This window comes from Pelobates fuscus, chromosome 12 (genome assembly GCF_036172605.1).
Source record: "Pelobates fuscus isolate aPelFus1 chromosome 12, aPelFus1.pri, whole genome shotgun sequence".
NCBI classification, from domain to species: Eukaryota; Metazoa; Chordata; class Amphibia; order Anura; family Pelobatidae; genus Pelobates; species Pelobates fuscus.
In genome coordinates this window covers 68,212,193-68,232,694 of record NC_086328.1, presented here as the reverse complement: position 1 = coordinate 68,232,694, position 20,502 = coordinate 68,212,193, and positions in this window count along the sequence as shown.

The window sequence follows — 20,502 nt, the reverse complement described above, 5'->3', positions numbered from 1 at the left end:
TTAGATGTAGGCATCTAATTCTAAATCTAGTTAGCAAAGAGAGTTTTGGAAATAGTTTTTTCCTCACAGCTCCTCACAGATCCTCACAGCACTTTATCTTGCTGAAGTTACATTGCTGTGGAATATGTTGGAGCATTATAAATGTCAGTAATGAATAAGTGCTTTATGTGTGAAAAGTCCTAATTGTTCCATTTCAGAAAAAGTGCATGTTTCAATAAAAAGTGTCACTTTTATAAATTAACATTGTTACACCCAATTCCCCTTGGCTGTAACGGAGACAACTGGTCCTGTCACTTCCTGGTCACTTAGTTTAGTTAAGAGGCAGACAACTGCCCAGGGCACGTACCTTGCAAATACTTGTCATTGATTAACTGTATTATGAAATGTGTGATTGGACAGCCACATAATGCCTGGGCGGGATTAGGAGAGGAGGGCTTGCTAAGACTTCAGACAAGAGATCTACAAATTTTGCAAACTGTTTTTAGATTAATCCCCAATGAAAAATGCATATCTTTTTAGTTTTGATTTGGGCAGTGGATTGTTCTTTAAATGTGGTATTGAAAAAAATCAACACATACTAACTAGAGTTGAGCGGACACTTGGATGTTCGGGTCCGGCTGGTTCGGCCGAACTTTGAAAAAAAGTCTGGCTTCAGGATCGAACTTGACCCCGAACCCTATTGAAGTCAATGGGTACCCAAACTTTTGGCCACAAAAATGCCTCTAAAAAAGTCCTGGAAAGGGCTAAAGGGCTGCAAAAGGAAGTAAAATGGGGGTAAGAGTAGGACAAGTGCCCTGCAAACAAATGTGGATAGGGAAATCACTTAAAATAACAAACATTGAGGGGGCGGTGCTAGCGAGCAACCTAAGCAGACGTGCGAGCACTGAGCTCCGGGAGAAATTCCCACACAAAATAAGAAATCGGTGGTTTCGGGGAGCCCAACTGATACCAGCACTGGTCGGAACACAATGGGACGCAAATCCAAGCAGCTTCATAAAGAAGCGATGCCGACCTCTCAAGATATCGGCAATTTACTCCGTGCAACGCCGCGGCCGCGGCCTACCAAGATGGCACCCGCGCGGGAAGCCTCTGATCACTCCTCGGAAGAAAGTATGGAGGAAGCAGATGAGGCAGCGACACGGAGAAGGAGTTTGAGGAGAGAGGACACTCCACCTCCAGAACAGATGCCGGCTAGCAAAGCAGACATCCACCACCTGCTCAAGGAGCTGAAAGCTCAATCTGCGGCAGATGTGGCCCTAATCAGGGAAGATCTGGGCATTATGACAGCCCGCATACAGGCAGTGGAGGCGAATGAAGCTGTGGCAACTGCAAAAATTGAAACCCTGCAAAGGGAAATGGCCCAACTGAAGAGGACCAGCACTAATTTGGAAAATAAGGTGGCAGCACTAGAAGACGCTAAACGCCAGCAGAACCTCAGGATAAGGGCGATAGCAGAGGCTGTACAAGACCCTGAGATCACACACTACATGCGTAGATTACTAGCCTCCTTGCTACCACAGGCGAAAGCCAAATTCATACTGATGGAATTTCATTTTCGCATTCCTAAACCACCAAGAGCCCCAGCTGATGTCCCACGGGACCTACTCATCCGCTTTCAATCCCTCCGAAGCAAACTAATGGTTCAAGAAGCCATCAGAGAAACTAATACAGTTGAATTTGAAGGCTCGGAGCTGTCATTCTATAACGACCTTTCCAGGGCAACGGTCATATGGCGACACTCCATGAAATAAATCACTCAAGAGCTGAGATCCAAATGGATTCATTACAGATGGGGCCCAGGATGCAGGCTCTCTGTCAACAACGGAGGCACTAGAGTACACATCACCCAAGCAAGTGACTCTGCAGCATTCCTACAAACCCTTTTTCCCGAGGACGAACGGCGCATCAGGCACTCCACAACCGAACACCTGAACGCCGCAAGTACCCTGTAATTTTGACTGCTTGTACCAGAGGTCTACCCCCTAGGCTACCACCCTCAGCTATTGATATATGTCCGTTTATATGCCTGATCCCATGTTCCCAATCCACCTCCAGCGAGCCCACCGCCAACTAGACCATCCCAACCACATTACTATGTATCTCCCAGATAGTTCATACCCCCCAAATGGAAGCTACCCCTAGCAAGCAAACGTTTGTTTATCTCATCATTACCATGCAACTACGAACTGTACATATTAAGTATAATTTATTTTTGTATATCACTGTACCTATGCTTTACTTACACGGTTGTGTTTATCTGTTATCTGTGATTTTATATGCAAAAGTTGCATCAAAAAAGTAGCAAAAATATACGACATGATAACTGTACAAATGATATGCTACAATAAAAATTTAAATTAAAAAAAAAATAAAATAACATAAACATTAAAAATACAGCTAAGCCATAAAATAGCACTAGATGGAATCTTTGATTTTAGCCTTGGAAGAACATAAATAAAAATCTGAAGCATGGCTGTCAGGAGGACAGAATTATCCATTTGAGAGAGGGTTGGAGTGCAGGGGTATTCTCTTTCATTGTTCAAACTGAGCTCAACTCCTGATGTATGGAGAAAAGGCCTTCACAAGCCTCTGTGTACATAGTTTATACTTAGTGACCCATAGGTTGAGGAGGCGGTGACCGTGGTGGTGTTGGTGGAAGCGGTGGTGGAGGAGGAGGTAGCCAACACTGTTTTATATATATATATATATATATATATATATATATATATATATATGTATATATATATATATTTTTTTTAATTGGGGTAGCCCCCAAAATATTGGGACATATAAAAAAAAAACATTTGCGGCCTGTGGTGCATTTCTAGCAGTCCTCATGCATGGAGAAAAGGCCTTCACAAGCTTCTGCTATTGTGTACATAGTTTATACTAAGTGACCCATAGGTTGAGGAGGCGGTGACCGTGGCAGTGTAGGTGGAAGCAGCGGTGGAGGAAGAGGAGGTAGCCAACACTGTTTTTTATATATATTGGAAGGCGTAGCCTGAAGTTGTGGGAGGGGTTACCCGGCTATTTAAACTCAGGCCCCCTACACCACAGGGCTGATGCTGCCTGGTTCATTTCTACTTCCGGTTCAAAGGTCATCAACACAGACTGCCTAAAACTCCAAACAAGCTGGTCTGGGCCTACTGTGGCTCCCACGCCAATCGGACCAAGTTTTTCCCTGCTCCAACAACTCCAATCACCCTGTTCCAGCCACATGCGGTCAGAGACTCCCACGACGATCGGACCAAGTTCTCCCTGCTCCAACAACTCCCATCACGCTGTTCCAGCCACATGCGGTCAGAGACTCCCACGATGATCGGACCAAGTTCTCCCTGCTCCAACAACTCCCATCACGCTGTTCCAGCCACATGCGGTCAAAGACTCCCAAGCTGATTGGACCAAGTTCTGCCAGCTCCAACAACTCCCATCACGCTGTTCCAGCCACATGCAGTCAAAAGGATATGTATCGTCATGTTCCCTGAGACAAACCCTAGTGTACCAGGCTTTACCATACCATCATATGTTCCCCCTGACTGTACGTCAAAATAATCAAGTATTATGCAAAAGGTTATTTACTCATCGCTGCTATATTCTACTCAAGCAAGTTCATCATCCTAACCGACTCTTGCTATTCAGGCATAGTATCACCAAACCTGCAGCATCTCCACTCTAACTGTTCTATGTTACATCAGCCAACGCTGGCACGCAATTCCTCCACCAGGCCGTACACAGGCCCACGCTCTGGGATCCTTAATTCCCCACACATACACCCCCCTTCCCATGCTGGCACGACCATAATTAAATATTCTAAGTCCTACCGGGATAGATCAAAACTGCCCTCATAGCTTGGTATTCCATATGCCCCTATATGTATTTTAGCTACAGAAGTCACAGGACCAATTAGCAGTCACTCATGACTCTGCCTATCCCCCATTATTGTTGCAGTATTGGTTAAACACTCCCCATGGTCTCTGGTAGTGGCCTAGGATCCTCACCCTACTCCCTTATAGGCATATTTGATTTATGTCCTATGAATCTTGTACCCACCATTGTAGGGTCAGGATTCTAACAACTATGTCCTCAGGTTACCTATTCATAGACCAGCCTCAAGAACAACCACCCCGATTATACAGGCGTATTTCATCCACAGTAAGTCAAGCCCAATTCCAGTTCCAGCTTGCCTCCCACCATTTAGGTTCTTCAATATCTCATTCCACTGGCAAGGAAACCACATTCTACCCCAAGCAAGGTATGTTTACCCACCTTGCTACTACCCATCACCCGTCCATTCACGGATCCGGTATGTCACCTGGTTCCCAGCTATGCCAGTAATTAGCTTCATCATTATCAATTCCATGAGGCCAACACCCATCTTCATCCATCTTCATCCCCTCGGCCCAACACATACCTAACGCCTCACATCAACTTCTCCAGGTTGCGAGTTAGGGCCTCAACCAGCATGGCCTCTTATATTGACTCTTTTTACAGTCCACAAGAGGCCAATGTTCTTGCCACACCTTTCAGTGGCCCCTGCCCAAAAGGCCAAATCACATGAAGTCAAACAGTTGATATCCACTCTACTTGCCTCCATACATAACATTAACGATGGACTACAGAGACCGGAATCTCCACAGGCACTGACGCACATCCCAGACACAGGGCTCCCAAATTCCTCTCATGGTTATGTTATCCTTTCAAATCCCACCCTAGCACATAAGTTTACATTATTACTTCCTCGTACTTTGTGTCCCTGACCATACGCAAAGACATCTGGAAAGGTTAATTTTAGTCTTCTTACTGATTGCCTCCCACAATGTCTTAGAGTACAAGTCTTACTACTACGATGATCTGTACGTATTTCTATACACCAGAATCCCAGACTCAATCAGAAACTCACTATCCCAGAATTCATCCTAGCCTTCAGACTTTCGTGACATAAGTGGCTCTACTTCTCCTCAGCATAGAGAAGGTTTGCATCGACAACCTGGAGTTTTACCTCTAAGCACACCCTTTCCGTCACTCAGTTGACTTCTACCTCAAGGTTTCCACACACCAGTTCCATACAGGTCTGGTCACACTCCTGTCCGGAATTCACAAGTGTCAGAACCTTCAGTCCGCATTAATAGACCCCGCAACACAATCACGTTGCTTAAGAAAGTATTTGACAACCATATTAGTTACCCACCCCTAGCCTCAACTCATTGATTTCCTCTAAGGAATTCTCCCAGCACTATGCCAAAGGGGTTGACCGGAGCTTTGGTGGGCAAGACAGACATTTCTTATGCCTCCAAGCTTCTACCTATTCAGCCATCCCGAGGGCATGTTCGTGGCATTTTATGGAGGGATTGTCATGACTTTCCCACACATGTTACTTTTAGAACAAAGAGTAACCCCAAGCTGTTTGTCTTATTTGCTAACACACTATGTTGACTAACACTCAATAATAGCAAATGTACTGCAGTCACCCATTATTTTAGATAACTTTGTCACGATAGAACGCCCTCACTCCACTCTGGTTAGTATTCACAAGACGATGGCACTTTTCCTCACTATGGGTTCCACTTTCACAAACTTACCTTCTAAGGCATTTATCTTGACACTAATATGCTACAGAGCATGTCGACCTACAGAGAAGTTACAGCGCATCAGAGTCCTGGGAACCTTTCCTTCTGAAGAACACGTGGGGGGGAGGAGGGGGGAGGGGAATGGATCTACAGTCCTACTGGGCACATTGAAGTTTGCCATGAGAATTATTCTGCACATTTATTTCCCGACCGCTGAGTCTTCTTCCCACCGACAGTTGCATTCTGGCACTAGTTGTAAGCAGACCTACACATATGGCTCAGGTTCATACCACACTGGAATAGGAGGCCAAGTTATTCCTGCCATTTCTCATAATTTCCCAGTTACATGGACCAATGCCTCCGCACACACTGATTTCACAGCCAATTTGGTGACTTTTGGTTCTTAGGTGCCTGGCCAGTTGAGACTCTTGAAAAAAAAACAAAAAAAAAACAACCTTTCCATTCCTCGTCAACATTTCTTTGGAATCTACCCCATATTGGCCGCCTACAAGGCCTTGGGAGGTATGAGTGGATAGGGGAACCTGTCAACTGCTTCTCTGACAATAAAGCTGGCTATACCCACATTCCATGGCTTAATCCTGCACTAACTCGCCTCATGGCATTTGGCAGATTTCTGGATTGAGCTGCCCTCTCTGATTATACATCATGAGCATACAATAGAGATTTCACCTTTACAACAAGTTTACCACTGATTATCATAATATCGATATTCGTTCACTAGTCGCCATTGCGACACTCTTCTCCTTTTTGCCCACACAATTAAAAAAATCTCTCTTATCACTACAAACTTACCTGGCTGGAATACAACACCATATCGTAAGTGCCTATCCTAGAACCAAACAGTTCACATCCTCTTACCATATGTAATACGTAGGGACATAAGGACTATCCTACAGACAATAAGGTGCCGGTCAAAATGTCAGACCTTTACAGGTTATCACTCACTGGACCAAATCTCAATATACCCCTATTTAACTGCAGGGCAAATCACTCACTACAGCTAAATTCATAATGTACCTCAGAACCCTCTTAACTAGGCGGGGACTCAACCCCAATGCCTTTTTCGGGACATTCCTCCAGAATCAGGACAGCATCAGCTGCTTCCAGACAAATGTCCCTGCTCACACCATAAACATTAGGACGCTGGAAATCCACAGTATATTACTAGATACATACCACAACCAGAGCTAGAGTTGAGTAGGACAAGCCTTTACCAATCTTGCAACGTAAAGATGTGTAATAAGGTATCTTATTCAACTTTTTGCCCTCTTTTATTACAGGCCTACCCGATACGTCGGTATCAGCACACCACAACCGACTTGCTTGTATATCTAACTTATCATGTATACGGCTTTTGTCCCCAACTACAAATTGGAAGGCATAGCCTGAAGTTGTGGGAGGGGTTACCCGGCTATTTAAACTCAGGCCCCCTACACCACAGGGCTGATGCTGCCTGGTTCATCCCTGCCACCTCTCCCCTTATACATATTACTATTACAGGTGGGCCCTCTTTTATTACAGGCCTACCCGATACGTCGGTTTCGGCACACCACAATCGACTTGCTCATATATCTAACTCATTATGTATACGGCTTTTGTCCCCGACTACAAATATATACATATTTTTTAATTGGGGTAGCCCCCAAAATTTTGGGACATATAAAAAAAGAAACATTTGCAGCCTGCAGTGCATTTATTGGAGTCCTGATGCATGGATAAATGCTCAACTCCTGATGCATGAAGAAAAGGCCTTCACAAGCCTCTGCTATTGTGTACATAGTTTATACTAAGTGACCCATAGGTTGAGGAGGCGGTGACCATGGCGGTGTAGGTGGAAGCGGTGGTGGAGGAGGAAGAGGTAGCCAACACTGTTTTATTAATATATATATATATAAATATATATATATATTTAATTGGGGTAGCCCCCAAAATATTGGGACATATAAAAAAACAAAACTCTGTTCCGCAGAGCGACTGACCCGTGCTTGCTGCAGCTGAAACTTCACTTTTGCCTGCTGCTGCTCGCACAGTCTCATGAGGCGGTGATCGGGAAGGCCGAAGTTACGCTGCAGCTCAGACAGGTGAGCAGCAGCAGGGTGAGAACACCAAAAGCGTGCACAGATAGCCCGCACTTTCTGCAGCACCTCTGATATATCTGGGTAAACACCATGGCGGTGTAGGTGGAAGCAGCAGTGGAGGAGGAGGAGGAGGTAGCCAACACAGTTTTTTATGGTTTTTTTTTAATTTTTATTGGGGTAGCCCCCAAAATATTGGAACATATAAAAAAAGAAAACAAAGAATAAGTGCACTTGAGTATAACAATGGCTGGGTGAGGCCAGTATAAATGTGTATTCTGCACAAGGTACAGACAAGTCTGGTGGGATCCATGCCTGGTTCATTTTAATAAACTTGAGCTTGTCCACGTTGGCTGTGGACAGGCGGCTGCACTTATCTGTGATAACGCCCCCTGCCGTGCTAAACACACGTTCAGACAATACATCTGCTGCAGGGCAGGCCAGCACCTCTAAGGCATAAAGTGCAAGCTCAGGCCATGTGCCCAATTTGGAGACCCAGAAGTTGAATGAGGCAGACCCATCAGTCAGTACGTGTAGGTGTGTGCACATGTACTATTCCACGATGTTGCTGAAATGCTGCTTCCTGCTAAGACGTTCCATATCAGATGGTGGTGCTGGTTGTTGTGGCGTGCTGACAAAGCTTTTCCACATTTCGGCCATGCTAACCCTGCCTTCTGAGGTGCTGGCGGTGCCCCAGCTGCGTTGGCGACCTCTCCCTCCTCCTCTGTCTTCGCTTAGTGCTTCCACTGAGCCCCCAGTGTCAGTTAGGAATGCCCTCAGCAGCGCGTCTACCAGCTTGCGCTTGTAGTCGCGCATCTTCCGATCACGCTCCAGTGAGGGAATTAAGGATGGCACGTTGTCCTTGTAACGGGGATCCAGCAGGGTGGCCACGCAGTAATCAGCACAAGTTAGAATGTGGGCAACTCGGCAGTCGTTGCGCAGGCACTGCAACATGTAGTCGCTCATGTGTGCCAGGCTGCCCAGAGGCAAGGACAAGCTGTCCTCTGTTGGAGGTGTATCGTCTGTGTCCTCCGTATCCTCCCAGCCACACTCCAGTGATGCCCACAAGCTGCATTGGGTGCCACCCTGCTGTGAACACTGTTCCTCCTCCTCATCCTCATCATCCTCCTCCTCATCCTCCAGAACTGTGCCCTGGCAGAACAATTGTGTACCTGGACTACGCTGGTACAGGAACCCACCCTCCAAGCCACTTGTGAATGACTGGCCTGATAACCATGGAAATGACCCCTCTTCCTCCTGTGCCACATCCTCTTCCATCATCACCCAAAGCGTTTTTTTAAAGGAGACATAGAAGTGGGATAGTAAGGCTGAGAATGGCGTCATCGGCACTGGCCATGTTGGTGGAGTACTCGAAACAAAATGGCACACAGGTCTAGCATGGAGGCACACTCATTGGTGGTGAAGTGGTGCTGTTCCGCAGAGCGACTGACCCGTGCGGGCTGCATCTGAAACTCCACTATCGCCTGCTGCTGCTCGCACATCTCTCCAGCATGTGCAAGGTGGAGTTCCACCTTGTGGGCACGTCGCATATGAGGCGGTGAGCGGGAAGGCCAAAGTTACGTTGCAGCACAGACAGGCGAGCAGCAGCAGGGTGATGAGTTGACTGGTCATGCAGGTTGTGCTCAGGTTTAGCACGTTTATGCCTTGCTTTAGGCTCTGATTGCACAGCGTGCAAACCACTTGTGTCTTGTCGTCAGCACATTGTCTGAAGAACTGCCATGCCAGGGAACTCCTTGGAGCTGGCTTTGGTGTGCTCGGTCCCTGGGTGCGGTGAGCAGTAGCAGGCGTACCGTCTAGGGGATGGCCGCTCCGCTTTTGCACCCTGCTCCCTCTTATGCTGTGCTGGTGCCTCTGTGCGACCACTGCCTCTCTTTCTCCAAACCTGACACGTCACTCGCATGACCTTCATTCCATGTAGGGTCTAGGACCTCATCATCCTCCAAATCATCTTCCACCCACTCCTCAACCCTGCCCTCCTTGCAGGTCTGCACACTGCCGAAAGCCACAGCAGTAGGCACCTGTGTTTCGTCATTATCAGAGACTTGCTGCGGTGGTCCTTGCATGTCCACATCCTGACACATAAGTGGTTGTGCATCAGTGCACTCAGTGCATCTCTTCCACTTCTGGGGCAGGGCTAGGTGGATGGCCCATGGGAACCCTGCCAGCAGAGTCATCAAAAAGCATAAGAGACTGCTCCATGACTTGTGGCTCAGACTGCTTGGGTGATTTGCAAGGGGGTGAGGTGAAAGACAGATGGCCATGGGCTGCAGGTGCCACCTCTGAGCTTTCAGCAGGGGACTGGGTGGATGACAATATGCAGGAACTGGAGGCACTGTCAACCATCCAATCTACTATCGCATGTACTTGTTCTGGCCTCACCATTCGTAGAGCGGCATTCAGGCCTACCAAATAAAGCTGAAGTTTGTGTTGCGTACTCGCACATGAGGAAGGTGTTTTACTTGTGCATGTAGCTGGTACAGATCGACCACGTCCTCTCCTTGCAACAGGAGCTCCACCAACACCAGCAACACCACGACCAGGGCCACGTCCCTTATTTGATGCTCTCCTCATTCTTTGCGTGCACCCACCAAACTAACAGATGTTTTATGTCAGGCAACAATGTAACCGCCAATAGTCAACAATTTTTTTTTTTAGTTTATTGGACTGCAAGAAATGCACTGCAGGCCGCAAATGTACTATTTAGCACCAAAACAATTAGAATTTTTATAATTGTGCTGTAAGCGCAGTATTTGACACTTCTATTTGACTCTCAGATATGAAGAGCACACCCCAAATTTACTATTTAGCAGATTAGCACCCAGAAAATAAAAAATGTCAAACTGCGCTGTAAGCGCACTATTTGACGCTTCTATTTGACTCTCAGATATGAAGAGCACACCCCAAATTTACTATTTAGCAGATTAGCACCCAGAAAATAAGAATGTTTTAAACTGCGCTGCAACCGCACTATTTGGTGCTTCTATTTGACTCTCAGATATGAAGTGCACCCCACTAATTTACTATTTAGCAGATTAGCACCCAGAAAATAAGAATGTTTTTTTTTTTTTTTAATTCTTTATTTTTGTAGTGCAGATAAACACAGTATGTCAAACAAGTGCCACGACAGCATAATTCAAGTTTCTTTCAAGGTAGACAGCGTCATGATATTTTGCACAAATTTTTATATTAAACAGATTAACTAAACAGTTGATTCGTCCAAGTAAGATAAAATTAAGTAATGATGCTGGTCGCTCAGCTAGGTTGCCTATGCTACACGTACACCCTGTTATGTTTTTACTGCACCATTATTTAAGTTTTGTTGAGAGGAAGCGTTTCTACAAGTATGGCATTTGAGTATTGGCACATTTTTAAGCATAGAGACAAACCAACAGTGTATCTGTGAGTCATAAACAGGCTTGGGTTGCCACAGTAGTAAGTACTAGCTAGAGAGACAATGTATATTAAGCATTTGCATAGCAATAGTTGACAGCACGAGTTTTAGAAATATCAGAGTAGGTTCAATATAGTGAAACAATCTTTATAAGGGTGTCGAAAGCGTAAAAATCAGGAATATTTTCTAAAGAGCTTACATGAACTGAAAGCGGTATGGACCAGAGAGGGTAGCCTAGGTACAGCTGGAGTATAGGCAGGCTATGCATGTTACCCAGAACAATCTCAATTAAATGAAATTAAGTACATTTAATTAAGGGTAGACTACCAGTGGTTAACCAAACATAAGTAGAAATTATAGATATAAAGACAACAGTTATTAGCATCTTGTTTAGTCCTATAGTGTGTATAGGCTACAAATGAGAAGAACGCTTTGCGGTATACCCAGCGTTGTCGTTTAGAGACCGCGGTGGAATGGAGGCATAGCCCGCATTTGACCTGTGTGAGATGTCTGAGACCGGGTGTTATGGGCAAATGCAAATATTACAAGTTTTAGAATGAGATGTATTTCTTAAACTGTGTACTTTGTCTTTGAGAGATATTGCAAATTGACAAGGTGTTAGAAATGGAACATATTGTTTTTCAAAGATGTTTCTTTAAGCAATAACCTCAGTGCATAATATGTTTGCGCCATTTTGTCCCAGACGAATTACAATAACAATAATGCATAAACAAGCTTCAAGGCTATTCTACGACTCTTTCAGTACACAATATAATGTGGTAACCCCAAGTTAATGGAACTTCCCCAAATTCCTGAATCTCCCACGACTGTGCACTTACGTCTTAGTATAAACAACAGATAAGCTATTCAGACTTTAAGATGCCATCTTGAACTAAGTCAGGAAAATTTCCATGACGTATACACCCTTTAGTTATGGCCTTGTATCTTTGCCAAATTAAGGGAGGTCCTAAATTGATTTAAAGTAGACAAGTTACTTTTTCATATATGAACTATGGTGACTCTAAAATGACGACACTTAAGGTATAAATAGGTGTACTTTTAAAATGTTAAGAAACAGAGGAGAGACTTGGAGACAGACGCTGCTCCATCTTAAAATGACTGAGAGGCTGACATGATGACATGTTCAGAAGGGTATGTTAACCTATTAATGATATTTGCAAGCATTTAATTTCATCTTATAAACTCTGCTATAATGGATTTGATATGTCTATATTTATATTTTTTTATATAATAAATATCTAAAAGACAAAATCTATTGCTTCCAAGACAATCCTTATTTTATATTGTATTTTCAATTATTTATATATGTAAATAGAGGATCTCTTACTAACTATATAAAATTATGGCTAAGATATCTGTATGGTTAGCCCTACTAAGTTCTATGCTTTAAGACATTATAGTGGTAAATAAGGGAACCGCCAGCGGTTACACGGGTATTTCACTTTAGCGAGAGTTCGTTACAGTCCAGGTCAGAAATACCTTTGGGGCAGCGTGGCGGGCAGTTCAGCCTATGCCCAGCATTGGTAAGTCCCATGCAGTAAGGCAGCAAGTCCCGTCAGTGTGGCTGTAGGGCCCGGTGTCTCCTTCTCGGGGGTCTGATCTGGCAGTGCCCCCCACGTTGTGCATTGTGGCTTTGAATGGGGAGATGGGCTCCATGTTGCGCTTGTCGCCGGGGTTCCAGTCAGGCGGGAGACGTGTGTGCGTCGCTTGGTTCTCATTCCTGGCTTTATTCGTGTGTTGGTAGGGGATGTGCCTGAAGGGTTTGGTGCCTTGCCCCGTTTCAGAGCCCGGCGATGTCTGTATTTTCGAGCAGCCATCTTGGAGGCTCGTGGTACCTGATTGTAGTGGCTGCGCCTCGCTGCTGGACGTATCCACGAGGCCACCAGGAAGTGAGCTTGTCGATGGGTTGCTCCCCTGCTGTATAGGGCCTCTTTGAGGCTTGTGCAGAGCCGGTCGAAGAGTTCCATAGGGGACACGTGTGCCTTTGCATGGGTGCTCCGCATTCCATGTGTATGCTGGTCGGCTATTTTGGCCAGTCCTTGTGGGTCTGTTGCCCTGTTGTGCTTTGTTGCCAATCTGCTTGTTTTCCCATCAGGTCTGTGTGTCCTGTGGGGACCGGGATATCCCCCGCCGGTCCATGGGGGGGTGGGGTAGGTTGCAGTGCGGTCACATGTAGGCTTTTGTGCCGAGGAGAGCGGCCGCCTCCCCTCTGCTGCAGCCCTAGTAGGCCGCATTTGAATCTCCGCGGTCTCTGCTCGGATCGGTCTCGGGGTGGTGTCGGTGGGTTCGGTGGGGCACCCCCTTGGGTGAGTGTTTGCTTGGCAGCCGTCGGTTTGACCCCTGAGTCCGTCCGCCGGTCCGGAGCTCATGCCAGTTGCGACCGCACAGCTCGGCGGTCAGACTCCGCCCCCCAATAAGAATGTTTTAAACTGCGCTGTAACCGCACTATTTGACACTTCTATTTGTCTCTCAGATATGAAGTGCAGTGCCCAAATTTACTATTTAGCAGATTAGCACCCAGAAAATAAGAATGTTTCAAACTGTGCTGTAACCGCACTATTTGACGCTTCTATTTGTCTCTCAGATATGAAGTGCAGGGCCCAAATTTACTATTTAGCAGATTAGCACCCAGAAAATAAGAATGTTTTAAACTGCGCTGTAACCGCACTATTTGACGCTTCTACTGGTCTCTCAGATATGAAGTGCAGGGCCCAAATGTATTATTTAGCAGATTAGCACCTAGAAAATAAGAAAGTTTCAAACTGCGCTGTAAGCGCACTATTTGACGCTTCTATTTGACTCTCATATATGAAGAGCACGCCCCAAATTTACTATTTAGCAGATTAGCACCTAGAAAATAAGAATGTTTTAAACTGCGCTGTAACCGCACTATTTGACGCTTCTACTGGTCTCTCAGATATGAAGTGCAGGGCCCAAATTTATTATTTAGCAGATTAGCACCTAGAAAATAAGAAAGTTTCAAACTGCGCTGTAAGCGCACTATTTGACGCTTCTATTTGACTCTCATATATGAAGAGCACGCCCCAAATTTACTATTTAGCAGATTAGCACCTAGAAAATAAGAATGTTTACAATTGCGCTGTAACCGCCGTATTTGACGCTTCTATTTGACTCTCAGATATGAAGAGCATGCCCCAAATTTACTATTTAGCAGATTAGCACCCAGAAAATAAGAATGTTTTAAACTGCCTTGTAACCGCACTATTTGGCGCTTTTATTTGACTCTCAGATATGAAGTGCACCCCACTAATGTACTAGTTTGCAGAATTCTTTCCTAATCCCTGAAAGCGGCAGCATCCTCTCCCTACACTAATAAGAACTCATGTGCGTGTGGTGCTACACGACTCCAGCTTATACAGTTGCAAGAAAAAGTATGTGAACCCTTTGGAATGACATGGAATTCTGAACAAATTGGTCATAAAATGTGATCTGATCATCATCTAAGTCAAAACAATAGACAATCACAGTCTGCTTAAACTAATAACAATAATGTTTTTATTGAACACACCATGTAAACATTCACAGTGCAGGTGGAAAAAGTATGTGAACCCCTAGACTAATGACATCTCCAAGAGCTAATTGGAGTTAGATGTCAGCCAACTGGAGTCCAATCAATGAGATGAGATTGGAGGTGTTGGTTACAGCTGCCCTGCCCTATAAAAAACACACAGCAGTTCTGGGTTTGCTTTTCACAAGAAGCATTGCCTGATGTGAATGATGCCTCACACAAAAGAGCTCTCAGAAGACCTACGATTAAGAATTGTTGACTTGCATAAAGCTGGAAAGGGTTATAAAAGTATCTCCAAAAGCCTTGCTGTTCATCAGTCCACGGTAAGACAATTTGTCTATAAATGGAGAAAGTTCAGCACTGCTGCTACTCTCCCTAGGAGTGGCCGTCCTGTAAAGATGACTGCAAAATAACAGCGCAGAATGCTCAATGAGGTGAAGAAGAATCCTAGAGTGTCAGCTAAAGACTTACAAAAGTCACTGGCAAATGCTAACATCCGTGTTAGCGAATCTACAATACGTAAAACACTAAACAAGAATGGATTTCATGGTGAGGATACCACAGAGGAAGCCACTGCTGTCCAAACAAAACATTGCTGCATGTTTACAGTTTGCACAAGAGCACCTGGATGTTCCACAGCAGTACTGGCAAAATATTCTGTGGACAGATGAAACCAAAGTTGAGCTGTTTGGAAGAAACACACAACACTATGTGTGGCGAAAAAGAGGCACAGCACACCAACATAAAAACCTCATCCCAACTGAGAAGTATGGTGGTGGGGGCATCATGGTTTGGGGCTGCTTTGCTGCTTTAGGGCCTGGACGGATTGCTATCATCGAAGGAAAAATGAATTCCCAAGTTTATCAAGACATTTTGCAGGAGAACTTAAGGCCATCTGTCTACCAGCTGAAGCTCAACAGAAGATGGGTGTTGCAACAGGACAATGACCCAAAGCATAGAAGTAAATCAACAACAGAATGGCTTAAACAGAAGAAAATACGCCTTATGAAGTGGCCCAGTCAGAGTCCTGACCTCATCCCGATTGAGATGCTGTGGCATGACCTCAAGAAAGCAATTCACACCAGACATCCCAAAATATTGCTGAACTGAAACAGTTCTGTAAAGAGGAATGGTCAAGAATTACTCCTGACCGTTGTGCACGTCTGATCTGCAACTACAGGAAACGTTTGGTTTAAGTTATTGCTGCGAAAAGAGGTTCAACCAATTATTAAATCCAAGGCTTCACATACTTTTTCCACCTGCACTGTGAATGTTTACATGGTGTGTTCAATAAAAACATGGCAATATTTCATTCTTTGTGTGTTATTAGTTTAACCTCTTAAGTCCGGCGGACGTATATTTACGTCCTTTTAAAAGCGGCTCTAAACGCCGCAGGACGTAAATATACGCCCGCCGTTTTTTTTAACTTACCCGTTCGCCGGTGGTCCCACGCCGGCGATCGCGGTTGGGGGTCTCCCAGGGAGCCCCCCCGCGGCAGATCTGCCTCCTCCGGTCCCTCCCGGTCATGTGAGAGTGAGGTCCTTGTGAGTCCTTGTGGGTGTTAAATCTCTATAGCATTTAGAATGTATATAGTAACTAATATCTCTACACCTATACATAAGTAGGAGACATCATGGACAGTTTTCTTCCCTCAGTTGTTCACTCATTTCCAGCATACTTAATGGATCTCGCAGAATAACATTCTGATACTCTTGCCTTCTACATTTCCAGCTTAACAATTTGTGCTAGATATCAGCTAACTTATTTTATTGCTACACTTATAACCACTTAGTTTATGCAAAAGCAAATGTCCCCAAAGCAGAACCCATCCCATTTAGACACACCATAGAGGTAATCTCTCCCTCCTTTGGGCAGTGAGATATCTCGCAAAATGGATATTGTCCCAAAAAGTCCCCTTTTTCAGGAAACTGCTACCAGACCAATTAACACATGTTATATACCCCTTCATTTGTTGTAGCTACTTTAACCTGTCCCAGAGCTTATTACAGGTGATACTCGAAAAAATAGAATATCATGAAAAATGTAACGTAAAAGGGGAAACTAATATATGAGATAGATGCATTACATGCAAAGCAAGATAGTTCAAGCCGTGATTTGTCATAAGTTTGATGATTATGGCATACAGCTCATGAAAACCCCAAATCCACAATCTCAGTAAATTAGAATATTGTGAAAAGGTGCAATATTCTAGGCTCACAGTGTCCCACTCAGCTAAGTAAGCCATAACACCTGCAAAAGCCTTTAACCCCATAAGGACCAAACTTTTGGAATAAAAGGGAATTATGACATGTCACACATGTCATGTGTCCTTAAGGGGTTAAATTGTCTCTCATTCTGGTTCAGTAGGAATCACAATCATGGGGAAGACTGCTGACCTGACAGTTGTGCAGAAAACCATCACTTACACCCTCCATAAGGAGGGAAAGCCTCAAAATGTAATTGAGAAGGATCTTGGATGTTCCCAAAGTGCTGTATCAAAGCACATTAATAGAAAGTTATGTGGAAGAAAAAGTGCACAAGCAGCAGGGATGACCGCAGCCTGGAGAGGATTGTCAGGAAAAGGCCATTCAAAAGTGTTGGGGACTTTCCCAAGGAGTGGACTGAGGCCTAATTCAGTGCATCAAGAGTCACCACACACAGACGGATCCTGGACATGGGCTTAAGATGTCGTATTCCTCTTGTCAAGCCGCTCCTGAACAACAAACAACGTCGGAAGCATCTTACCTGGGCTAAAGAAAAACAAACCTGGTCTGTTGCTATCAGTGGTCCAAAGTCCTCTTTTCTGACAAGAGCAACTTTTGCATCTCTTTTGGAAACCAAGGACCCAGAGTCTGGAGGAAGAATGGAGAGGCACACATTGCAAGATGCTTGAGGTCCAGTTTGAAGTTTCAACAGCCTGTGTTGATTTGGGGAGCCATGTCATCTGCTGGTGTTGATCCACTGTGCTTCATTAACGCAGCCGTCTACCGGGAGATTTTGGAGTACTTCATGCTTCCTTCCACAGATGAGCTTTATGGGGATGCTGACTTCATTTTCCAGCAGGACTTGACACTTGTCCACACTACCAAAAGCACCAAAGCCTGGTTCAATGACCATGGGGTTACTGTGCTTGATTGGCCAGCAAACTCACCTGATCAGAACCCCATAGAGAATCTATGGGGCATTGCCAAGAGAAAGATGAGAGACATGAGACTGAACAATGCAGAAGAGCTGAAGGCCGCTATTGAAGCATACTGGTCTTCCATAACACCTCAGCAGTGCCACAGGCTGATAGCTTCCATGCCACGCCGCATTGAGGCAGTAATTGCTGCAAAAGTGGCCCAAACCAAGTACTGAGTCCAAGTGCATGCTTATACTTTTCAAAGGTCCGATAGTGTTCTATGTACACTCCTTGTTTTATTGATTGCATGTAATATTCTTATTTACTGAGATTGTGGATGTGGGGTTTTCATGAGCTGTAAGCCATAATCATCGCATTTATGACAAATCACGACTTGAACTATCTTGCTTTGCATGTAATGCAAATATAATGCTTATATATTCGTTTTCCCTTCTACGTTGCATTACTGAAATAAATGAACTGTTGCATCATATTCTAATTTTTCGAGTATCGCCCTTTAAATTAGTTGTATCTTGTATCAAAGACTTGGTCAACATTTGTGGAAGTGATAGATCAGTGCCCATAATAAACCTATTCCACTCCTATTTTTTTAATCTTTCCATATCTGTGCAGAAGCAGGGAAGACAGGATGTTTATTCTAGCAGAATTTCCATTCTGGCATTTGAGACCCTGGTTTATCCTTCTCCTATACCTGTCTCAGGAATAACCTCTTGGTCTTCCCATTTTACCAAATTATATTTTAGAGTTCTCATATTTTATCCAGATTCTGATTTCCTTGACTGATTTGACAAGCTGATTAAACTATCTCTAATACACTCATCTATACTAGGTTTACTCACACTAATTCACAAAGTATCTGAGTTTACTCTATACTGATCTGCCTCTCTTCTAACTCCCCTTTTTAAATAATACCACTAGGTTTGGCACAACTATGAACGCACTGCTTACAACAATAGAGACACACTAACAAGACATTCTTAAAGTGAATAAAGTGCTACAGTGCTAACATGCTAATTGCGCGTGACGCACATTTCAGTGCTCTTAGTGGCACCTTCATGAAAGTCTACAAAGCCTAGTATAGATGAGTATATTACATATAGATCTTATATCTTTTAAACCCGTTCTTTCTCTTTTTGTACTATATCTCACTCAATATTTATTGACCTTTTCTTATTTTGACTACAAGTGGTCAGGCATCAGCAATATACACAGGATTGAAACACATCTACCAGTTTAGTGAGCTTCTTAGCCTGTGATGAGAATGGTGGCAAAATGTGCGCATCATGGGCTCAGTGGCGTCATTCAGGCATACTAACATGAACGATTAAATGGACAGGAAGGGATCCACCTGCATTTTTAGTTTACTTGGATTTTAAAGATTTAGGAAGGGACTATTCAAGATTGAACAAGCCTCACTAGCTAGGAATAGGTACCCTGGATGGCACGGAGATAGATTGCAGGAGAGATTGTTATTTAGAAGGCAGATACCAACAAGAACAGTACAGTGACTTATTCCGTTTCATCTGTCCAAAACCACCGTACGGTTTACATCTTATAGGAGTCAATTCAAAATACTAATCCTTACCTCCCCTGTTATATCTCTTCATTGATTCATAAGTATGCCCCTTTTGGTCTCTCCACTCTGCTGATGTCCTTCTCCTATCTGCTGCTCGCACCCATACTGCTAACTCGTGCTTGCAGGCGGCTCCTTTCCTTTGGAACAGCCTGTCTACCACCATCAGACTTAGACTCTCCCCTAGTCTTCAATCATTTAAGAAGTGCTTCAAAACCCATATCTTCAGGTAAGATTAGTCCCAGAGTAACCTCTAACTCACATACCTGTCTCTTGCTCTCTCCTAAAGGGCAGCACTCTATTCTCTCCTCCAGTTCCTCCTGCTTCACTCCCACCTTATTTGATGGCTCCACCACCTCTAGACCTTAAGCTCGTTTGAGCAGGGTCCTCATCAACTTACTATTTCTGTAACATTTGTTACTTGTCTCATTTACTTTTAACCCCTTAAGGACACATGACATGTCTGACACGTCATGATTCCCTTTTATTCCAGAAGTTTGGTCCTTAAGGGGTTAAATGTTGCAAATGCAAATATTAGAAGGTATAGATGAAATGTTGTATTTCTTAAAGTGTGTACTTTGTCTTTAAGAGATATTGCAAACTGACAAGGTGTTAGAAATGGAACATATGTGGCGGAGCCTAGCTGCAGAGCTGAGCAGTCGCATGGCACTAGAGCTCGCATGATTTAAGCCACTTTTCACACAAATCGTACCAGAAAAACTAACCATAACAGCAGCAAACACCGGGCAGCAATTGGTGAACCAGCATGGGTCAGAAGACCAAAAAGCAGAGACCCGACCAGCCGAGACTAGGTCTGAATATCGGAGCCATGTGGAGACAAGCACATGGAGCTACTTGGCCCTAGATGGCCGACTACCCGGAGACATACTCCGAACTGTCAGATGACTTCTCCCTGGGAGAGGACACACCGGACTCACACAGTACAGCGGTAGCTTCAGCTAAACCCCTGAGCCCTGATACAGCAGCATAGTTACATAGTTACATAGCTGAAAAGAGACTTGCGTCCATCAAGTTCAGCCTTCCTCACATTTGTTTTTTGCTGTTGATCCAAAAGAAGGCAAAAACAACAGTTTGAAGCACTTCCAATTTTGCAACAAGCTAGGAAAAAAATTCCTTCTTGACCCCAGAATGGCAGTCACAT